At 49.8% G+C, this 18,376-nt stretch overlaps 1 pseudogene; it reads right to left on the minus strand.

Annotated features, from left to right (window-relative positions):
• Window positions 1-6,128: 6,128 nt before the first annotated feature.
• On the minus strand, window positions 6,129-9,660 carry LOC138828286 (patr class I histocompatibility antigen, A-126 alpha chain-like; annotated as a pseudogene).
• Window positions 9,661-18,376: the final 8,716 nt, after the last annotated feature.

Consider the following 18,376-nt stretch of genomic DNA (forward strand, 5'->3'; position numbering starts at 1 on the left):
TGCCTAGGATGACAGCTGTGAGCCACCAGCCCCTGGCTGATTGTCATGAATATAAAGCTAACTACTCAAGGAGGCTGAGTGTAGAAGTGTCAAGGATTGAGACCAGCCTGACCAGAAAAGTTGAAGAGACTCTTTCTCACCAATTACACGAAGATAGAATAGGACTCCACGTGAGTGTCAAGGGGGAGAGCACCAGCCTAGCAAGCTGGACACCTGAGTTCCAGCTCCAGAAACAGCGCCCCTCCGCGGCCCGGCCTTCAAAGGGCGGGTGGCGCCCTCTAGCGTCGCGGCTCCCGCACAGCCGTGGTTGCCAGCTTTGCAGCTCTGTTGAGAGGCAGATGCCAGCTTCACCTTCACTATGGCCGCTGATGCCTTCCTCCTCCTCCAGGCCTGCAGGTCGGTTCCCGCTGACTCCAGCCGCCAAGGGCCCCGCCCTCGCCTCCCCGCCAAGCAAGCCCTCTACTGTACCTGCGATGCACTGTGCCCTCCCAGCTGCCTCCAGCCCCGCCCGCAGCTGCTGTCCACACCCCAAGCCAATGCTGCTCCTTGTGGGTTCCAAGCTGCCTGGCTGGCGGCCTTCACTCCAGGCAGCTGGACATGGGGCGGGGACGGACTCCAGCAGGGAAGGAAAATCTCTGTCTGCCAACACCACAGCACGTTTAGAGGAAGGAAACTTTCAGCGCGGGGCTTCCAAAGCCTAGCAGGAACCATGCTCCAACAGAACTTAACAGTGCTCCAACAAAGCTCCACTCTGCCTGTGCTCCTGGGCGCGGGGTCCCTGCTTCTGCTTCTGGAGCTGGCGCTGCTGGTGTTGGTGGGGATGGTGGTGGGGGTGGAATCCCTGGGTCTGGCTAGAACATGGGTGAGGGTCATGTGTCCATAGGGCCCATGTGAGGATGAGCAGGTGTCAGGCATGGATTGGTAATAAAGCAGATCATCATCATCCACCTGCCTTGCTGCCTCTTAAAGCAGCGCTGAAGCTGTTCTCAGAGTTCTGCCTTCTTTTTCAAAAAATAATGTATCCTGTCATTGCGGGTTTTTTTTTTTGTTTCTTTGTTGTTGTTGTTGTTTACACATTCTGGCACTTTTCTTGTTCTGTCTGCATGTTCTCTTTCTTCCTGTCTCATTGCTTAAGGATTCGGAGCATTTCCCTAGGGCACAGGGAATCTCCTTCAGATCAGAGCTGAGTGTAAATGACTGCATTAGGTGAGCCAAACCCTAGAGACTGATGGGGTTATAACATACACTTCCAGAGGGGATTTTCTTCTACTTTCATTTTTCTAGGGCTGGGATTTGTACCCAGAGCCTAGCACAAGTCCTCTTCCACTGAGCTACATCCACAGCCCTTGGTTATTCACCGAGGCACTGGTGCCTCATAGCTGTATTCCTAGCTACTCAGGAGGCTGAGATTTGACGATTGAAGTTTGAAGCTAACCTGAACAAGAAAGTCTGTGACTATTACCTTCAATTACCTACCAACAAATCAAGAAGTGCAACTGTGATTCTAGTTATAGTGTGCTAGCCTTGAGAGAGAGAGAGAGAGAAAAAAAAGAATCAGGGACAGTGCCCAGGCCCTAAGGTAAAAACCCACGTCAGCCACAAAATAGTTTTTTGTTTGTTCATTTGTTCTTAAATTATTCAGCATTGTGGCACCGACTGGCCTTGAACTTACTATGCAGCTCATGCTGGCCTCTGATCATACTTCTCTCACCTGGTATTACAGGCAAGCCCCAACACATTGGCACCAGAAAAATGTTTTGCTGAAATAAATGATGCTAATGTGTTGTGAGTTTGATACTGCTACAAGTGCAAATTCCGGGTTGACTCTGGGAATGCTGAGACTTATTACTCGCCCAGAGCTGGGACGCATTTGGAAATTCCTTTCCTGGGTAGCTACCCGAGTTTTTGTGTGACACTGCAAATATGTTTCTAGAGCAGAAGTTCCAACCTATCACAGAGGACTTTGAAAAGCCAGAGAAACTGGGGCTGATGGGCTCAGGTGGCCAGGATAATAAGAACTATGGAGAGAGCAGGAGAGTGCACTAAGTCCCAAGAGACCACAGCTGCTCATGGGTTCCAAGGGAAGAAAGAACCACAAGCTGACCTGCACAGGGCTGCAGCACAGCAGGGAGCAGCCTGCAGGTGGCAGGCCTGTCCCTGGACACTGGCCCAGCTAGATGTGGCCAGAGAGGTCTCCTTGAGGGAAGGGGTTCCCTGTGTTCTGTGCAGTGCAATCCAGGGGTTGGCAGGCAGAGGACACTTCATCAATGTTAGTTGCTGGAAGGAAGGAGCCCTGTTGTCTGCATTGCAAAGTGGAGAAATGACAACCCCAAGCCCATCTAGCTCTCCTTCCAGTTGCTCAGATTCTTCTCTTGCTTTTCCTTGCACTTCTCAGCATCCCTGAGAACTCTTGTACATTCTGAACTGCTTGAGATTTATTACATTCTCCGTGTGTGTGTGTGTGTGTGTGTGTGTGTGTGTGTGTGTGTGTGCTGATCCTGAGACTTGAACTCAGGGCCTGTCCCTGAGCCTTTTTACTCTAGGCTAGTCCTCTACCACTTGACTCACAAGATCACTTTCAGGTTTTGGGGGGTTAACTGGGGATGGAAGTCTTCAGGACTTCCCTACCTAGGCTGATGCCAAACCACAATCTTCAAATCTCAGCCTCCTAGGTAACTAGAATTAGTGATGTGAGCTCAGACCTGAATGTTTTAGTTCTATCCATAAATTAGATGTCAAGAAAGGCTTTAAATAATGATTTTACCACCCACGGTGCCACTGTACCTGTTGAGAGTATAAATTGGAATTGACCACAATGGCATCCAAACTACTTACTGAGAAAAAGTGAACAGGGGTCATGAATTTGTTACTTGCTGTGTGAATATTCTGGGGAGCACAATGCAGCCTTATACCTCCAAATTGGGATAAGGCCAACAGACCCAAAGACTTAACACAGATTTTAATGGATGAGATAAACTGAGTGTAATACCAGCCATGTACAAAGCAACAGAGGCCTGTGCCTCCAAAGGGCTGTATTTACCCAAAGGTTTCCAAGCACCAAAGTTGACATCTCCCTGCCTACTCAGTACTATGGGGGAGGGGTTGTGTTTGTTTGTTTTTGGGGTGTTTTTTACATCTGTTCTGAGTCTTGAACTCAGAGCTCTTTTGCTCAAGGCTAGTGTTGCACTAGTTTGAGCCACAGCAGTTCCTTGGGTTTTCTTATGGCTCATTGGAGATGTGTCTCATGGACTTCTCTGCCTGGGTTGGCTTTGAATAGCAATTCTTAGATCTCAGCCTCCTGAGTGTGTAGGATACTGGGCATAATCCACCAGAGCCAGACTTCAGCACTTATTTATATGGTTCTACATTGATTAAAAAAAAAAAAAACCAACAATGAAAAAGCTGGACTAGGGTCTGGGAAGACTTGGACTTGGCTCAGTGGTAGAGCGCTTGCTTTGTATGCATGAGGCCCTGGTTTTGAATCCTCAGCACCAAATAAGCAAAATGAAAAAAAGTCGAAAGTTGGGCTGTGGCTCAAGAGGTAGAGTGCTAGCCTTGAGCTGAAGAGCTGAGGGACAGTGCCCAGGCCAAGAGATCAAGCCCCAGGACTAGACAAAAAAGAAAGAAAAGGGCTGGGAAGGTGGCTCAGTGGTAGAGCGATTGCCTTGCATGCCTGAGGCCCTGGGTTCAATTCCTCAGCACCACATATGCAAAAAAGAAAAAAAAACCGGAAGTGGCGTTGTGGCTCAAGTGGTGGAGCACTAGCCTTGAGCTGAAGAGCTGAGGGACAGCGCCCAGGCCCAGAGTTCAGGTTCCACAACCAGACCAAAAGAAAGAAAGAAAAAAAAAAAAGGCCTGACTTGTATCGCCATCGTGTGGTGACATTTGGAAACTACAGGCCGGGATAGATTAAACCTATACTCTGGGACATTTGTATGTCTACACTTTTTTTTCTTCTTCATTAAACGTCTTCTTCGACTTAAAAAAATATATATATCACAGATTGAAAATGAGGTTTAGTGGTACAATGCTTGTCAACATGCACGAAGCCCTGGCTTTGATTCCTCCAACCACATGGAAAAGGCTGGAAGTGGCAGTATGGTTAAACGTGTGGAATTCTAGTCTTGAACAAAGGAAGCTCAGGGACAGTGCCCAGGCCCTGAGTTCAAACCCCAGAACTGAAAATAAATAAATATATCTCAACTGAGAGCAAGTGGCTCATGCCAGAAGTGATGTTGTGGCTCAAATTGGTAGAGTATTAACTTTGAGTGATAAAAGCTTTGAGTGCCAAAGCCCTGAGTTCCAGCCCCAAGAAATGACACAAAAAGAAAATCACTATCAAAGTCAGGTAGTGTGGACCCTGCTACACTCCTACCTACTCAGGAGGCAGACTTCTCCCATTCATGGCTTGAAACCAGCACTGATAGGAAAGTCTGGGGAATTCTTATTTCCCAAAAGCAGGAAGGGAATCTGTGACTCAAACAGCACAGTAACCTTGACCAAGAACAAGCTGAAGGACAGCACACAAGCCATGAGTTCAAGCCCTGGACTAGCACATACACACAAAGAAAAATCCCTCAAGTGAGAATCTTGTCTTCAGGTCTCTTCTCAAAGGCTCAAAGCAATAGATCTGGACAGTCCACAGAAGAGGTAAGGACTTTGCACAAGGACATCTTCCAGTTTACCAACACTTTCTCTAGATATCTTTTGGCGAATTTCACAACTCAGAAAAGTTTCCCCTCAGGTCATGATGAACACATAGTACCACAGTCAGCTCTGTCCCCACGCCCACACTATGTCACCTGTCTTGCAGCACTGCCTTCCTCCTGCATGTCATGGTCCTTCCTTGCTCTCTTACACATCTGCCACCTGTCTCTTCTGCTAGCACACATGCTGCACAAGCATGACAGTTCTGACCTCCTTTGACTTTCTGAGCGATTCCAAATCCAATCTGCAGACCAAGCCAAAGGCCTCAGAACCACATTGTTAAGTAGTCAGAGCACAGGCCCTGCTGTCTGGCAGGAGATTCCTGTCCTAATTTGTTTCTGAGAATGAAGCTGAGCAAAAGGGAGTGTTTTGGTCAGGGTTGAAAGGACCAAGTCAGCCTTAGAGAGAAGGCAGGGCACAGCAGGAAGCACAGCGCCTCTCGTGGCAGCAGGAGGCAGAGCAGGGCAGTAACAGGGTCCAGAGAAAACACAATACCCAAGGAACCCCACACACAGTGGAGTCCCACTACCACAGTCCACCAGCTTCCAGAACTCTCTTCAGGTTTTCAATCTACCACCTGATGACACCCTCCCTAGGTCAGAGCTCTCATGACCCATTCTCCTTGAAATGCCCTGACACTCACATGTGGACATGAACTCCACTAACTTCCAGATCCTCTCAGCCAATCAAGATGGGGATCATAATCCCTTCCTGACTCTGCTCTTCAATCCAGGAATTTGGGTGGGAGCAGAGCTGGGACTAACCAGAGCTGAGGGCAGGTGGAGGGAAGGTGGGCAGAGAAGATGCAGAGGATCAGGAAGGGAGCTCACAGGAGAAACCTGACATCCCTCCTCTCTGCTCTTCCCACAGGTGGCTCCCTTGAGGGCCCTGGGGACAGCACAGACCCACACTGGAGGCAGCAGTGCTAGAAGGAAAGCAAGCTGCTCACATTGCCTTTCTCCTCACCACACACACCCTGTGCAAGGCTGCCTGGTGCTTTGGGAGGCAGTGACAGGAACACACCCCTGCTGCTGTCACAGGACACCCAGAAGGCCAACAAGACACCAGCTCATGCAGGATGACAAGAAGGGACAGAAGTATGGAGAAGAACTGATGGAGCCTTAGTGGAGGACTCAGTCCTGAGCCTAGTCTCACCTGCACAGTCTGTGCTGTGTCCTAGACAAAGGAAAAGCCCCTCTGATCATAGGTGCTCATGGAGAAGGTTCTAGGAAAACAACACAACTGAGGAGCAGGGAAGACAACCCAGGTGAGGACTGAATACATGACAGTCCAGAATGCACTGAGCTCCTATCCACACCTGGCTGTTCTCAGGCTAACCCTGGCCCTGCCCACAACACAGCTCAGCAAACAGGATGATTCTGGAAGTTAATCATGTTTTATTTTCTATCTTAATTTTGGAAATCATTCATTGATTTATTCAACATTTTTCTATGACAACAATTTGAAACACAGACCCATATCCACATTCTCTGTATCAGTGGGGAAGCAAGCAGCTGCAGCTCAGAGCAAGGGAAAGTGAAGTCAGGGATGGGGAAGCCCTGGCCCCGCCTCTGCTGGAGCAGCAGGTGGAGGGGAGAGAGACCCAGGTCAGTGTGGGGAGGGTCCTGGTGCTCAGGGCTGGGCTGGCTCCTCAGTTCCTCACAGGAGGCTGACAGCACACAGAAGCCTGGACACGGTCAGAACCCAGTACAGGAAGAGAAGTCAGGAGCTCATGATGTCCCAGGAGGGAGGAGGAGAGGCAGGAACAAATGCTGTGCCTCTCAGACCACACAAAGCAGCTGTGTCACACTGCAGGAGAAAAGAACAAGCACAACAATGCAGATCAGTCACTGTTAGCCACACACTCTGAGCAGGCCACTAACACCCAATGCACAGACCCTGCAACTACAACACAGCCTTCCCTGCGCCTCAGCCCCGCCCCCCATTTAGGGTCTCCAGGTTGTCACCTTTTTCAGCTCTGAGGGAAGCATCAGAACCCTGGTCACTGTCGTCTCCTGTGGTGGAAGAGAGGAACTGGTTAGAGAACACAGGGGTCACTGGAGGAATTCCGGGTGCATGAGCTCCCACAGGTCCTGTCTGCACCACAACAAAGGTCACCTCCTCCCCCATGGCACTCACTTGCAGCCTTATCATAGCCTTCTCTCTTGTCACCTGTAGGAGAAACACCATGTGAGAGGCAGGACACAAGCAGTGCCATGAGGGCCTGCATGAACCCCTAGCCTTGACCTCATGGGAAGTTTCTAGAAATGTGACCATAGAACCAAGGAAGCATCAGGAGAGAGGAGTGCAACAGTTGGGAAGAGAGACCCCAGGACCTCCTGGAGTGTGACCTCAGTGGGCACCTGAGTCCCTGTGGGCCTGAGTGCTGCAATCAGTTCCCATCACCACCCTCAGGAGGGGGAATTTTGTGTCCTTCGTGTTGCAGGTGATTTACAGAAGAGGATCTGTCAGGCTGGGGAAGGCCCTGAGTGTGCTGCAACTTCCCATTAGGAGTGCAGCTCACACTTCTGCCTGGGGCCTGAAACCCACAAGTGGCCCAGGAACTCAGACCTCCACCTTCCTACCTCCAGTCCTCTTCCTCCACAGCACAAAAACCACCACAGCTACAATAGCCAGAACTGCAAAGATGCCCACGCCAATGACAATTCCAGTCTTGCGACTGGTGGGCCAAGCAGGCGGCTCTGGGAAGAGAAAGGAAAGGAGGATGAGCACTGTGAATCCAGCCCTCAGTCTTTACCTGCTGAGAGCTGCACATGCCTCCTGCTGTCTCTGAGTACAGCTGTGCTCTGTGCCCTCAGCCCTGCTTACCCCATGTCAGGCTGAGGGGCTCAGGCAGCCCCTCATGCTGCACATGGCATATGTATCTCTGTTCCTCCCCAGAAGGCACCACCACAGCTGCCCACTTCTGGAAGCTTCCATCTCCTGCAGGCCTGGTCTCCACCAGCTCCATTTCCTGGGTCTGCTCCTCTGCATCCCGCAGCCAGGTCAGAGTGATCTCCCCAGGGTAGAAGCCCAGCGCCCAGCACCTCAGGGTCATCTTATTTTCAGAGGTGGTGTGGTGGGTGATGTGTGCCTTTGGGGGATCTGAGAAGAACCCAGAAATTCAGATGCATCTCCTTACCTCCCATGGACCACCGTCCAGGTCAGTTGACCATGATGAGGATACACAGCACAGTGAGTGGGGGCAGGGATGGATAATCCAGGCGGGAAGTAGGCTTCTGGAATCATCTTCTAAACCTTGCACAGTCCTAGACTCAGTTGAGATCACCGTGGCCAGAATCCCCTGATCTCTCAAGAGTTACTTTGCTCTGTCCTGGGTGGAGATAAGAGAGACTTTCCCCACAAATGTGGAAGAGACTTCTAGCCGCAATGGGTCCTGGTTGAGGACAAATGCTGAGAGTCTCCTGGTGCTGCCCAGGGCCACTGCCAGAGTGGAAGGGGCCAGCTGCACACTTGTTTCAGGACAGGCTTCCCCTCTATGCATGGAGAGATGGGGAGAGGGAAAAGAGGAAGATAGGGAGACAGAGAGAGGAGAGAGAGAGCTAGAGCGAGAGACACATATAGACAGACAGACAGACAGAGAGAGAGAGAGAGAGAGAGAGAAAGTGTGTGTGTTTCACTGTCTTGAGGTCAGGGTGGATTCCAGCGGCACTGTGTGACACAGCATGTGAAAGGCAGGGGCTCATGGTTCTCTGGGCAGGGGAAGGGGTGTGGTGGGCTGGGTCCCTTTTCCTCTCTGGCTGTGGGAGTGGAGGGGGACTTCCACAGGAGATGGAGGAGTCCCCGGCTCTGGTACCTGTGCGCTGCAGCGTCTCCTTGCCGTGCTCCAGGTATCTGCGCAGCCCCTCCACGCACCTGTGCTCCAGGTAGGCCCTCCTGAGCTCTGCCACACCGGCCTCCTCCCACTTGTGCCTGGTGATCTGAGCCACCATGTCGGCCGTGGTCCAGGAGCTCAAGTCCTCGTTCAGGACGATGTAGTCCTGGCCATCTTAGGCGTCCTGACTGTACCCGCGGAGGAGACGGCCGTCTGCGCTCACGTCGCAGCCATACATGCCCTGGAGGGTGTGAGAAGCTGCCCCGCCTCCACGGTCAGCCCGTGCCCCGTGGGGACTTTGGCCTACACGGAGAGGACACCGGCCCCACCCCGCGGCTCTTTCCCGGGGTGCCGGTCCCCCCGCAGCGCCCGCAGCCTGGGCTGAACCTCAGTGCTGAGACCCCGGGGGCTCGGGCTGGTCAGCGGGAGGCGGGGAGGGGTCGTGACCTCCGACCCGGCGGCGTTGCTCACTGTCCGCCCTCTGGTAGTAGTAGCCGAGCAGCGTCTGCAGCCACACTTGGTAAATCTGTGCGCTGTCCTTGCAGCTCAGCATCTCCGGCTCCCAGTACTCGGGCGGCTCCCGCTCCACCCAAGGCGCCCGCGGCTCCTTCCTGGGGTTCGCGGCGTCGCTGTCGAAGCGCACGAACTGCGCGTCGTCCACGTAGCCGATGGTGATGAAGCGGGCTTCCCCGAGGCCGGGCCGGGACACGGAGGTTTCGAAATACTGCAGGGAGTGGGGGCCTGCGGGCGGGCGCGGGTGAGAGCCGGGAGCGCGGCGGGAGCGGAGAAGGGGTTCGGCACGCGGGAGACGCAAAGGGGGTCAGAATGACCCCGGGGCGCCCAGCGAGGGCACCGAGGACGGGTCAGGCGGAGGGGACGGGGACGCGGCTGCCCGGGCCCTGCCCCCCGACGGCGCCCTCACCCTACCGCCACCCCTTGCTCTACCCTGCGGACTCGTGTTGCCCACGGGTCCCAGACTCACCCGCCCAGGTCCCGGTCAGCGCCAGCACCCACGACAGCAGCCGCAGGACGGATCCGGGCGCCATGAGCCCAGATTCGTCCCAGAATCCGGGGAGAATCTGAGTGCCCATAGTTTCGCGGGGGACTTTAGAACCCGGAACCCCGGTGACACTGATTGGCTCCTCTAGAACCCGACAGCCAGTAGCAGCGAGATCTGCGGCGACGTCACCAGTGTCCGGGCAGAAGTGGCCGAAACAGGTTGGAGAAGTGAAACTGGGGAGACTGGGAATCCGCAGTGCTGAGCTTCCCCACCCAGAGCAGCTCTGGCTCTGAGATGATGACATCTAGGTCCCTGCACCTTGGGTTTCGTCCTGATCCCTGTTCCCCCCGCACCAGCACTCTGTCCCAGCCTCTTCTGGGTTTGGCCTGAGGACAAAGTTAGAGGTTCTCTGAGAGTTTGCTTCTCTGATCTCTGCACACTCATACATTCATGCTGACCCCAAAGGTATTTGTATCACTTGGGTTTTGTCAGTATTCACTGTTAGGGCTGGGAATACGGTGTAGTGGTAGAGTGCTTGCCTAGCATGTTTGAAACTCTGCGTTCCATTCCTCAGCACCACATGTGAAGAAAAAGCTGGAAGTGGTGCTGTAGTTCGAGTGGTAGAGTGCTAACTAGCCTTGAGCTAACGAAGCTCAGGGACGGTGTCCAGGCCCTGAGTTCAAGGCCCAAGACTGGCCAAAATAATCACTTCTAGATATGAAAGTATTTTTTTTTCTTTTTTTTTGGCTGGGGGTGGGGGGGTTTCAGTCGCGGTCCTGAAGTCTGGGCCTGGGCACTGTGTCCTTAGGTGCTTTAGCTCAAGTCAAGTTAGCACTCTAGTACTTGAGCCACAGCACCACTTCCAGCTTTTTCTTCATATGTGGTGCTGAGGAATTGAACCCAGGGCCTCATGCATGCAAAGCAAGTGATCTACCACTGAGCCACCTTCTCAGCCCATGAAACAGTCTTTTTTTTTTTTTTTTTGGTCCAGTTGTGGGGCCTGAACTCTGGGCCTGGGTGCTGTCCCTCAGCTCTTCAGCTCAAGTCTAGCGCTCTACCACTTGAGCCACAGCACCACTTCCGGCTTTTTTCTTAATGTGGTGCTGAGGAATCGAACCCAGAGACTCATGCATGCAAGGCAAGCAATCTACCATTGACCCACCTTCCCAGCCCATGAAACAGTCTTTAAAGCTAATGGCTCATGCCCTGTAACCCTCTCTACTTGGGAAGCAAAAATATGAGGATAGAGGTTCAAAGCCAGCCAGGGCAGGAAGGTCCCTGAGACTCTTATCTCCAATTAACTACCAGAAACTGGGAAGTGGTGCTGGGATTCTAGATGATGGAGTGCTAGCTTTGAGTATAAATGCTCAGGGACAGCAACCAGGTCTGAGCTCAATCCCCTTGACCAAAACAACAACAGGCCTTCAAAATACTTGACTTGGGGCTAGGAATGTGGCTCAGTGGGAGAGTGCTGGCCTAGCATGCATGAAGCCCTGGGTTCAATTCCTTAGTTCCACATAAAAAGAAAAAGCCAGAAGTAGCACTATGGATCAAGTAGTACAATGCTAACCTTGAACAAAAAGAAGTTCAGGGACAGAGCTCAGACCCTGAGTTCATCAAGCCCCAAGACAGGAACAAACAAACAAAAAGCTTAAGTTTTCCTGCTCCTAGTGGCTCATGATTTTAATCCTGGTTACTCAGGGATCAGAGATCTCAGAATCCCAGTTGGAAATCAGTTGGTTCAGGAAACTGGGAGACATTTTTCTTTTTTCTTTTTTTTTTGCCAGTCCTGTGGCTTTGACTCAGGGCCTGGGCACTGACCCTGAGTTCTTTTACTCTAGGCTAGCACTCTACCACTTGAGCCACAGCACCACTCCTTGCTTTTTCTGGGTATGTGGTACTGAGGAATCCAACCCAGAGCTTCATGCATGCTAGGCAAGCATACCAGCCCTCTTATCTCCAATGAACTACTCAAAAAACCAGAAGTGGTGCTGTGGCTCAAATGTTAGAGAGAGCACTAGCCTTGAGCAACAGAAGCTCATGGACCATGCCTGGTCCAAAGACCAGCAAATATAAATAAATACATGACTTGACAAAAATGGAGGCACAGAGGATGAACAAATGCAGCAGTGCTATGCACTAGATGTGCATGTGAAAAATAAACTATACAACTAGTGGGTGAGGCCACAAGGGAAAAACTGGGAAAGCAAGAGAAGGGCTGACATTGTCCAAAAAGAAATGTTCTCTTCACCTGACTTCTGAAACTGTAACCGCTGTGCGCTCACCTTTAACATAACAATAAATCCTTCAATTGTTTATAATTCTAATAAGTTTTTTCATGTTAACAGAAACAATTGTTTATTAGTCTTGTGTGGTTTTGTGTGTTGGTGCTAGTTTCAGGCCCTGGGTGCTGTCTCTCAGCTATTTTGCTGAAGGCTACCACACTGCCAATTGAGCCACAGCTGCACTTTTGGCTATTTTGCTGATTAATTTGCAATCTAGAATATCATGGTTTTCCTATTCTGATTGGCTCTGAACTTTGGAATGGCACCAACGTGGAGAGAATCCACTTGGCTTTGTCACTCACAGCTGGCACTCTACCACTTGAGCCATACATCCAGTGCCACATTTTTGCTGGTTAATTGTAGGTAAGAGTCTCAGATTTGTCTGCAAATCTGGCTGGCTTCAAATCTTCATCCTCAGACTGCAGTCTGATTATAGGTGTGAGCCCACAGTGTCTAGTTGGTTCTGTGATATTTTGAGGTATACCACCCTAAAATCTGAAGAGCTTACTTGCAAAGAGAAACTCTTCTTCATAAGGAAAATGTAGAACTGGACAGGTGTGAGTTCTGTAATAGACAGGATGTTGACATTCCACAGCTCACGCTGCCTCATCATCGCCAGGGCTGGGTTCTAGGAGGCTGCTTATACACCAAACTGTTCCTGCGACCATCTCTGGGAGGTATCCCCAACACAGCCACTCACCCTTTGTCTCGAGAATTCCTTTCCCTTAAGCTAGCTTGATTCAGTTTCTAGTACTCAGAGCCAAAAACCTCTTAATAGTTTTTTTCTAATTTTTGTTTTTGTTTTTTGGGTCCAGTTGGGGGCCTGAACTCTGGGCCTGGGTACTGTCCCTCAGCTTTTCAGCTCAAGGCTAGCGCTCTACCACTTGAGCCACAGCTCCACTTCTGGCTTTTTTCTTTTTGCTTATGTGGTGCTGAGGAATCGAACCCAGGGCCTCATGCATGCAAGGCAAGCACTCTACCACTGAGCCACATTCCCAGCCCTCAATAATGTTTTAATGTTTGTCTTCTGCTTTTCCACGAAACTGTTGGCTCTACAAGGGAGAATAACTTTTTTGAGTGTGTGTGTGTGTGGGGGGGGGATGTTAGTTATGGCACCTGGGCTCTGTGCCTGGGCGCTGTCCCTCAGCTCTTCAGCTCAAGGAGAGCACTCTACCACTTGAGCCACAGCGCCACTTGCAGTTTTCTGGAAGTGGTGATAAGAGTCTCATGGACTTTCCTGTCCGGGCTGGCCAATTTTTATGTTAAGACTCCAATCCTAGCCGGGCACTGGTGGCTCATGCCTGTAATCCTAGCAAGTCAGGAGGCTGAGATCTGAGGATCGTGGTTCAAAGCCAGCCCGGGTAGGAAAGACTGTGGGACTCTTATCTCCAACAAACCACCAGAAAACCGGAAGTAGCGTTGTAGCTCAAGTGGTAGAGCACTCATCTTGAGCTGAAGAGCTGAGGGTCAGCGCCCAAGCCCAGAGTTCAAGCCCCACGACCGACCAAAAAAAAAAAAAAAAAAAAAAAAAAAAAACTTCTGCCATCTAATATGGAGTGTGAAAAAGTAAGCTGAGTCCATGCCATGGAAGAGTGCTTCTCGGTGAGGAGTAGGCTTCTTCAGTGATGGGAACAAGGAACAGCTTTGACACCAGGCCTCACTGTCCTAAACCCATTAAGCATTTGTCACTTGTCACCAATGGGTTCCAGTTTCCTGTCTGTTTACAGACACATACACATGCCAAGCAGCAGCAACCCCCTCTCATCAGCTGCACGCACACACACACACACACACACACACACACACACACACACACCTGCTTATCTCCATGAAAACTTGTAGCTGGTAGCTGCAAGTCACTTAGCCAGGGCTAAGTCCCTCCAAGGTTTGCTTTAATAAAACCTCCTGCCTCTCACTCTCATTGCTCATTCAAACCTTAAGCTCTTTCCTGACAGACTTGTTGGATGCAAGGCAAGTGACACATAAGAAGAGATCTCAGAAATACCAATGTGCACACCACAGTACCAATATCTGTTACCTTTCAGGTCATCCAAATCAAGGAAAGACATACTTCATCCCTACTCCAGTGCAATGCATAGGGTAGATGAGTTGGCCTTGGTCCTTGTGTCTGGCAAGAGCATTCCAGCAAGACAGGAACATCATAAGGGTCAGAAGGAAGCTTGTTAGAAGAAAAACTGTGGGAAAGATGGCACAAAGAGGGCTGGGAAGGTGGCTCAGTGGTAGAGCACTTGCCTTGCAAGCCAGAGGCCCTGGGTTCGATTCCTCAGCACAACATAAGCAAAAAGCAAAAAGCAAAAAGCTGGAAGTGGCGCTGTGGCTCAAGTGGTAGAGGGCTAGCCTTGAGCTGAAGAGCTGAGGGACAATGCCCAGGCCCAAAGTTCAGGTCTCACGATTGACCCAAAAAAAAAAAAAAAAAAAAAAAGATGGCACAAAGAAGTGAGAAGGAGCTAGCCCAAATGTCCCTTGCTCCTCATGCTAACTGCATTGCTGACCCAAAAGGAGATGACATTTGTAATTGAATCAATTATATTGATCCACCAGGTTCTGTGTGAGAAGCTGATATTTTGTTTGTTTTTTCCATCAGATTATCTGCTTAAACCACCAAAGGTTACTTTCCACACCAGAATCTAACACTGCAACAGCAGTCAAGAGCCAGGGAGCGCTCAGACCCAACATCCTTACACATGTATACAGGGTTAGCTGCGTCTTGTTCCCTTCTGATACACTACAGCCTTGCAGATAATGTGGTTGGAAGCACAGTCACTCAGTATTTGACCAACAGAGCAGAATATGGCAGGATAGCCAGACAGTGGACACAGAGATACTCCACTGAATTCAAACCATTTGTATGCAGTGTAAAGGAACCAAAGTCTTCTTCTTGCTGTGCTGCAAAACTCTATACCCTTTACAATGTGGGTTTCTGTGCATGTATTATCTGACTCTACTCTTTGCTTTTATCCTTTGGAGACTGGCAGACTCTCTCAAAAGGTAAATGCTATGAAGAGTAGCACTTTATAGTTGTAGACGTATTATGTTTAGAACGTCTAATTAGCCACTTCTGGTGGGCATTCGCCACCAATTGCCTTCAATCTGAGGATAGAGGTTCAAAGCCAGCCAGGCAGGAAAGTCTGTTAGATTCTTTTTTTTTTTATTATCGGTCGTGGGGCTTGAACTCTGGGCTTGGGCGCTGTCCCTCAGCTCTTTAGCTCAAGGCGAGCGCTCTACCACTTGAGCTACAGCGCCACTTCCGGTTTTCTGGTGGTTTATTGGAGATAGGAGTCTCACGGTCTCTCCTGCCCGGGCTGGCTTTGAACCGCAATCCTCAGATCTCAGCCTCCTGAGTAGCTAGGATTACAGGCGTGAGCCACCAGCGCCCGGCAGTCTGTTAGATTCTTATCCCCAATTATCTGCCAGAAAACTGGAAGTAGTACTATGGCTCAGAGTGGTAGAGCAATAGCCTTGAGCAAAAGATCTCAGGGACAGTTCTCAGGCCCTGTGTTCAATTTCCTGGACCAAAAGAAATAAAAAAGAAAGTAAGAAAATATCTCTTTGTACCTGTTGCTAGTGGCTTATGCCTGGAATCCTAGTGACTCAGGAAATCCTAGTGAGTCTAAGGAACAAGGTTCAGTCTGTGAGACTGGTATCTTCCATGAACTACCAAAAAGTCAGAAGTGGTGCTGTAGCTTAAGTAGTAGAGTACTAGTGTTGTGAGGGAACTCAGGTCAAGAAACACAGAAGCCACTATTTAAGAGGCTCAATTAGGAGTCTTTATTGGAGAGCAGGTAGACTGCTGATAGACTCTTTCACAAAGACCAGCAGCTGCAAATGCAGCTAGCACAAAGCTTATATGATCAAATCCACATAAGTTGTGAGGAATTTATCCTAACAAAAGTAGTGTACAGAAACAAAGATAACCAGATGAAGACACTTAAATGTAATAAAGGTGTGAAAAAGAAGCAAAGACAATTATCTAAGGGAAGGAAGACTTTCCTGGAGCTTAGCAACTCAGGACACCTGTGTAATCCAAAGAATGTCCTCTATCACCTCGAGTGTTTCAGAGCTGTGTGGAAAGCCCCTGTGCCCAGCAAGGCACCAAGATGGCTGTAAGGCCAAGGCATATTGCTTCAAGCATATTGCTTATTCCCAACCTCCTAACTGCACTGGCTTTAAGAGAAAAAAACCTCAGGGACAGCTCGCAGGCTCTGAGTTTAAGTTCAGGACCAGGCCCATATTCTACTGACAAGTCTTGCTTTTGTGGAGCTATCTATCAGTCTATCTTGGTGTTGATCCTGGTGCTTGAATTAAGATTTTGAGTGCTGTCTCAGAGCTTTATTTTTATTTTTATATTTTTGTCAGTCATGGGGCTTGAACTCTGGGCTTGGGTGCTGTCCATGCGCTCTTTAGCTCAAGGTGAGCACTCTACTGCCTGAGCCACAGTGCCACTTCAGGTTTTTTAGTGCTTTATTGGAGATAAGAGTCTCACAACTTTCCTGCTCGGGCTGACTTTTTTTTTTTAAGTTATTATTTATTGTGAAAATGCCATACAAAAAGGGGGTTACAATTACATGAGCAAGGTAATGAGTACATTTCTTTCTTTCTTTCTTTCTTTCTTTCTTTTTTGGTAGGTCATGGGACCTGAACTCTGGGCCTGAGCACTGTCCTTAGCGCCCTACCCCTTGAGTCAAAGCGCCACTTCCAGCTTTTTCTGCTTATGTGGTGCTGAGGAATCGAACCCAGGTTCTCATGCATGCAAGACAAGCACTCTACCACTGAGCCACCTTCCCAGCCCCATGAGTACATTTCTTTTGTTTTGTTTTGTTTTGTTTTGTTTTTTTGTCGGTCGTGGGGCTTGAACTCTGGGCCTGGGCGCTGTCCCTCAGCTCTTCAGCTCAAGGCAAGCGCTCTACCACTTGAGCTACAGCGCCACTTCCCAGTACATTTCTTATTATGCATTGTTGCCTCCTTCTTGTTTCCCTTATCCTCCCTGCCCTCCCATCCCCCCACCCCTACCACCCACACCCCCTATACAGGAGTTCTTCCCCCCCCCCCACATCCTGGGGATTGAACTCAGTGCCTGGGTACTGTCCCTGAGCTTCTTTTGCTAAAGGCTAGCACTCTACCACTTGATCCACAGCGCCACTTCCAGCTTTTTCTGTTTATGTGTTACTGAAGAATCAAACTCAGGGCTTCATGCATGCTAGGCAAGCACTCTACAACTAAGCCACATTCCCAGCCCCCAGGCTGGGTTTGAACCATGATCCTCAGATCTCAGCCTCCTGAGTAGCTGGGATTATATGCGTGAGCCACTGGTGCTCTGCCTTATTTTTTATTTTAAGGCTAATACCCTACCACTTGAACCACACAGCTTTTTGTGGTTAATTAGACAGAAGAATCTCCTGGGCTTGGGGGCTGGAAAGGTGGCTCAGTGGTAGAGCGCTTGCCTTGCATGCTCAAGGCCCTGGGTTCGATTCCTCAGCACCACATAAGCAAAAAGAAAAAAGCTGGAGGTGGCACTGTGGCTCAAGTGGTAGAGTGCTAGCCTTGAGCTGAAGAGCTGAGGGACAGCGCCCAGGCCCAGAGTTCAGGCCCCATGACTGGACCCAAAAAAAAAAAAAAGTATCTACTGGGCTTTACTGCCCTAGTTGACTTTGAGCCACAATCCCCAGATCTCAACCGCCTGAGTAGCTAGGATTGGGGCTTGGTTTCAATATATTTTTTGTGATGTGCTAAGGACACTTGTCCTCAAGTCTACAAAGTGTGTGTGTGTGTGTGTGTGTGTGTGTGTGTGTGTGTGTGTGTGTGTGTGTAGCCAGTCCTGGGGGCTGGAACTCAGGGATTGAGCACTGTCCCAGAGTGTCTTTTGCTCAAGGCTAGCACTCTAGCACTTGAGCCACAGCACCATGTATAGGCTTTTCTTTTTATGTAGCACTGAGGAATGAAATCCAGGGCTTCATGCATGCTAGCTCTGTAAGCACTCTACCACTAAGCCACATCCTCATAGGTTTTACTCTTAAATGATTCAGTACTATGTAATAAGTTCTTTTTTGGAGGGGAGGAGGTCCGGTCGTGGGGCCTAAATTCTGGGCTTGGGTGCTGTCCTTCAGCTCTTCAACTCAAGGCTAGCGCTCTACCACTTGAGCCACAGCACTACTTCCAGCTTTTTTCTTTTTTGCTTATGTGGTACTGAGGAATCGAACCCAGGGTCTCATGCATGCAAGGCAAGCACTCTACCACTAAGCCACCTTCCCAGCCTGGTAATACGTTCTTTTCTTTTCTTTTCTTTTTTTGTGAACATACTGTACAGAGGGGTTACAATTACATGGGCAAGATAATGAGTACATTTCTTATCAAGCATTGCAGCCTCCTCCTTTGTTTACCCTTCACATCCCTTCCCAAGCTCCCCCTGCCCCCTCACCCAATCCTCCCGCCCCTCTGGTATTAAGTTCTTAAGTCCTACCATCTAGTCATTTTTATTAAGGTAAACTAACAGCAGCTTAAACAAGTACATTAGTACTTATTGTTCTAACA

This window comes from Dipodomys merriami, unplaced genomic scaffold (genome assembly GCF_024711535.1).
Source record: "Dipodomys merriami isolate MVZ:Mamm:240054 unplaced genomic scaffold, mDipMer1.0.p SCAF_16, whole genome shotgun sequence".
Classification (NCBI taxonomy): domain Eukaryota; kingdom Metazoa; phylum Chordata; class Mammalia; order Rodentia; family Heteromyidae; genus Dipodomys; species Dipodomys merriami.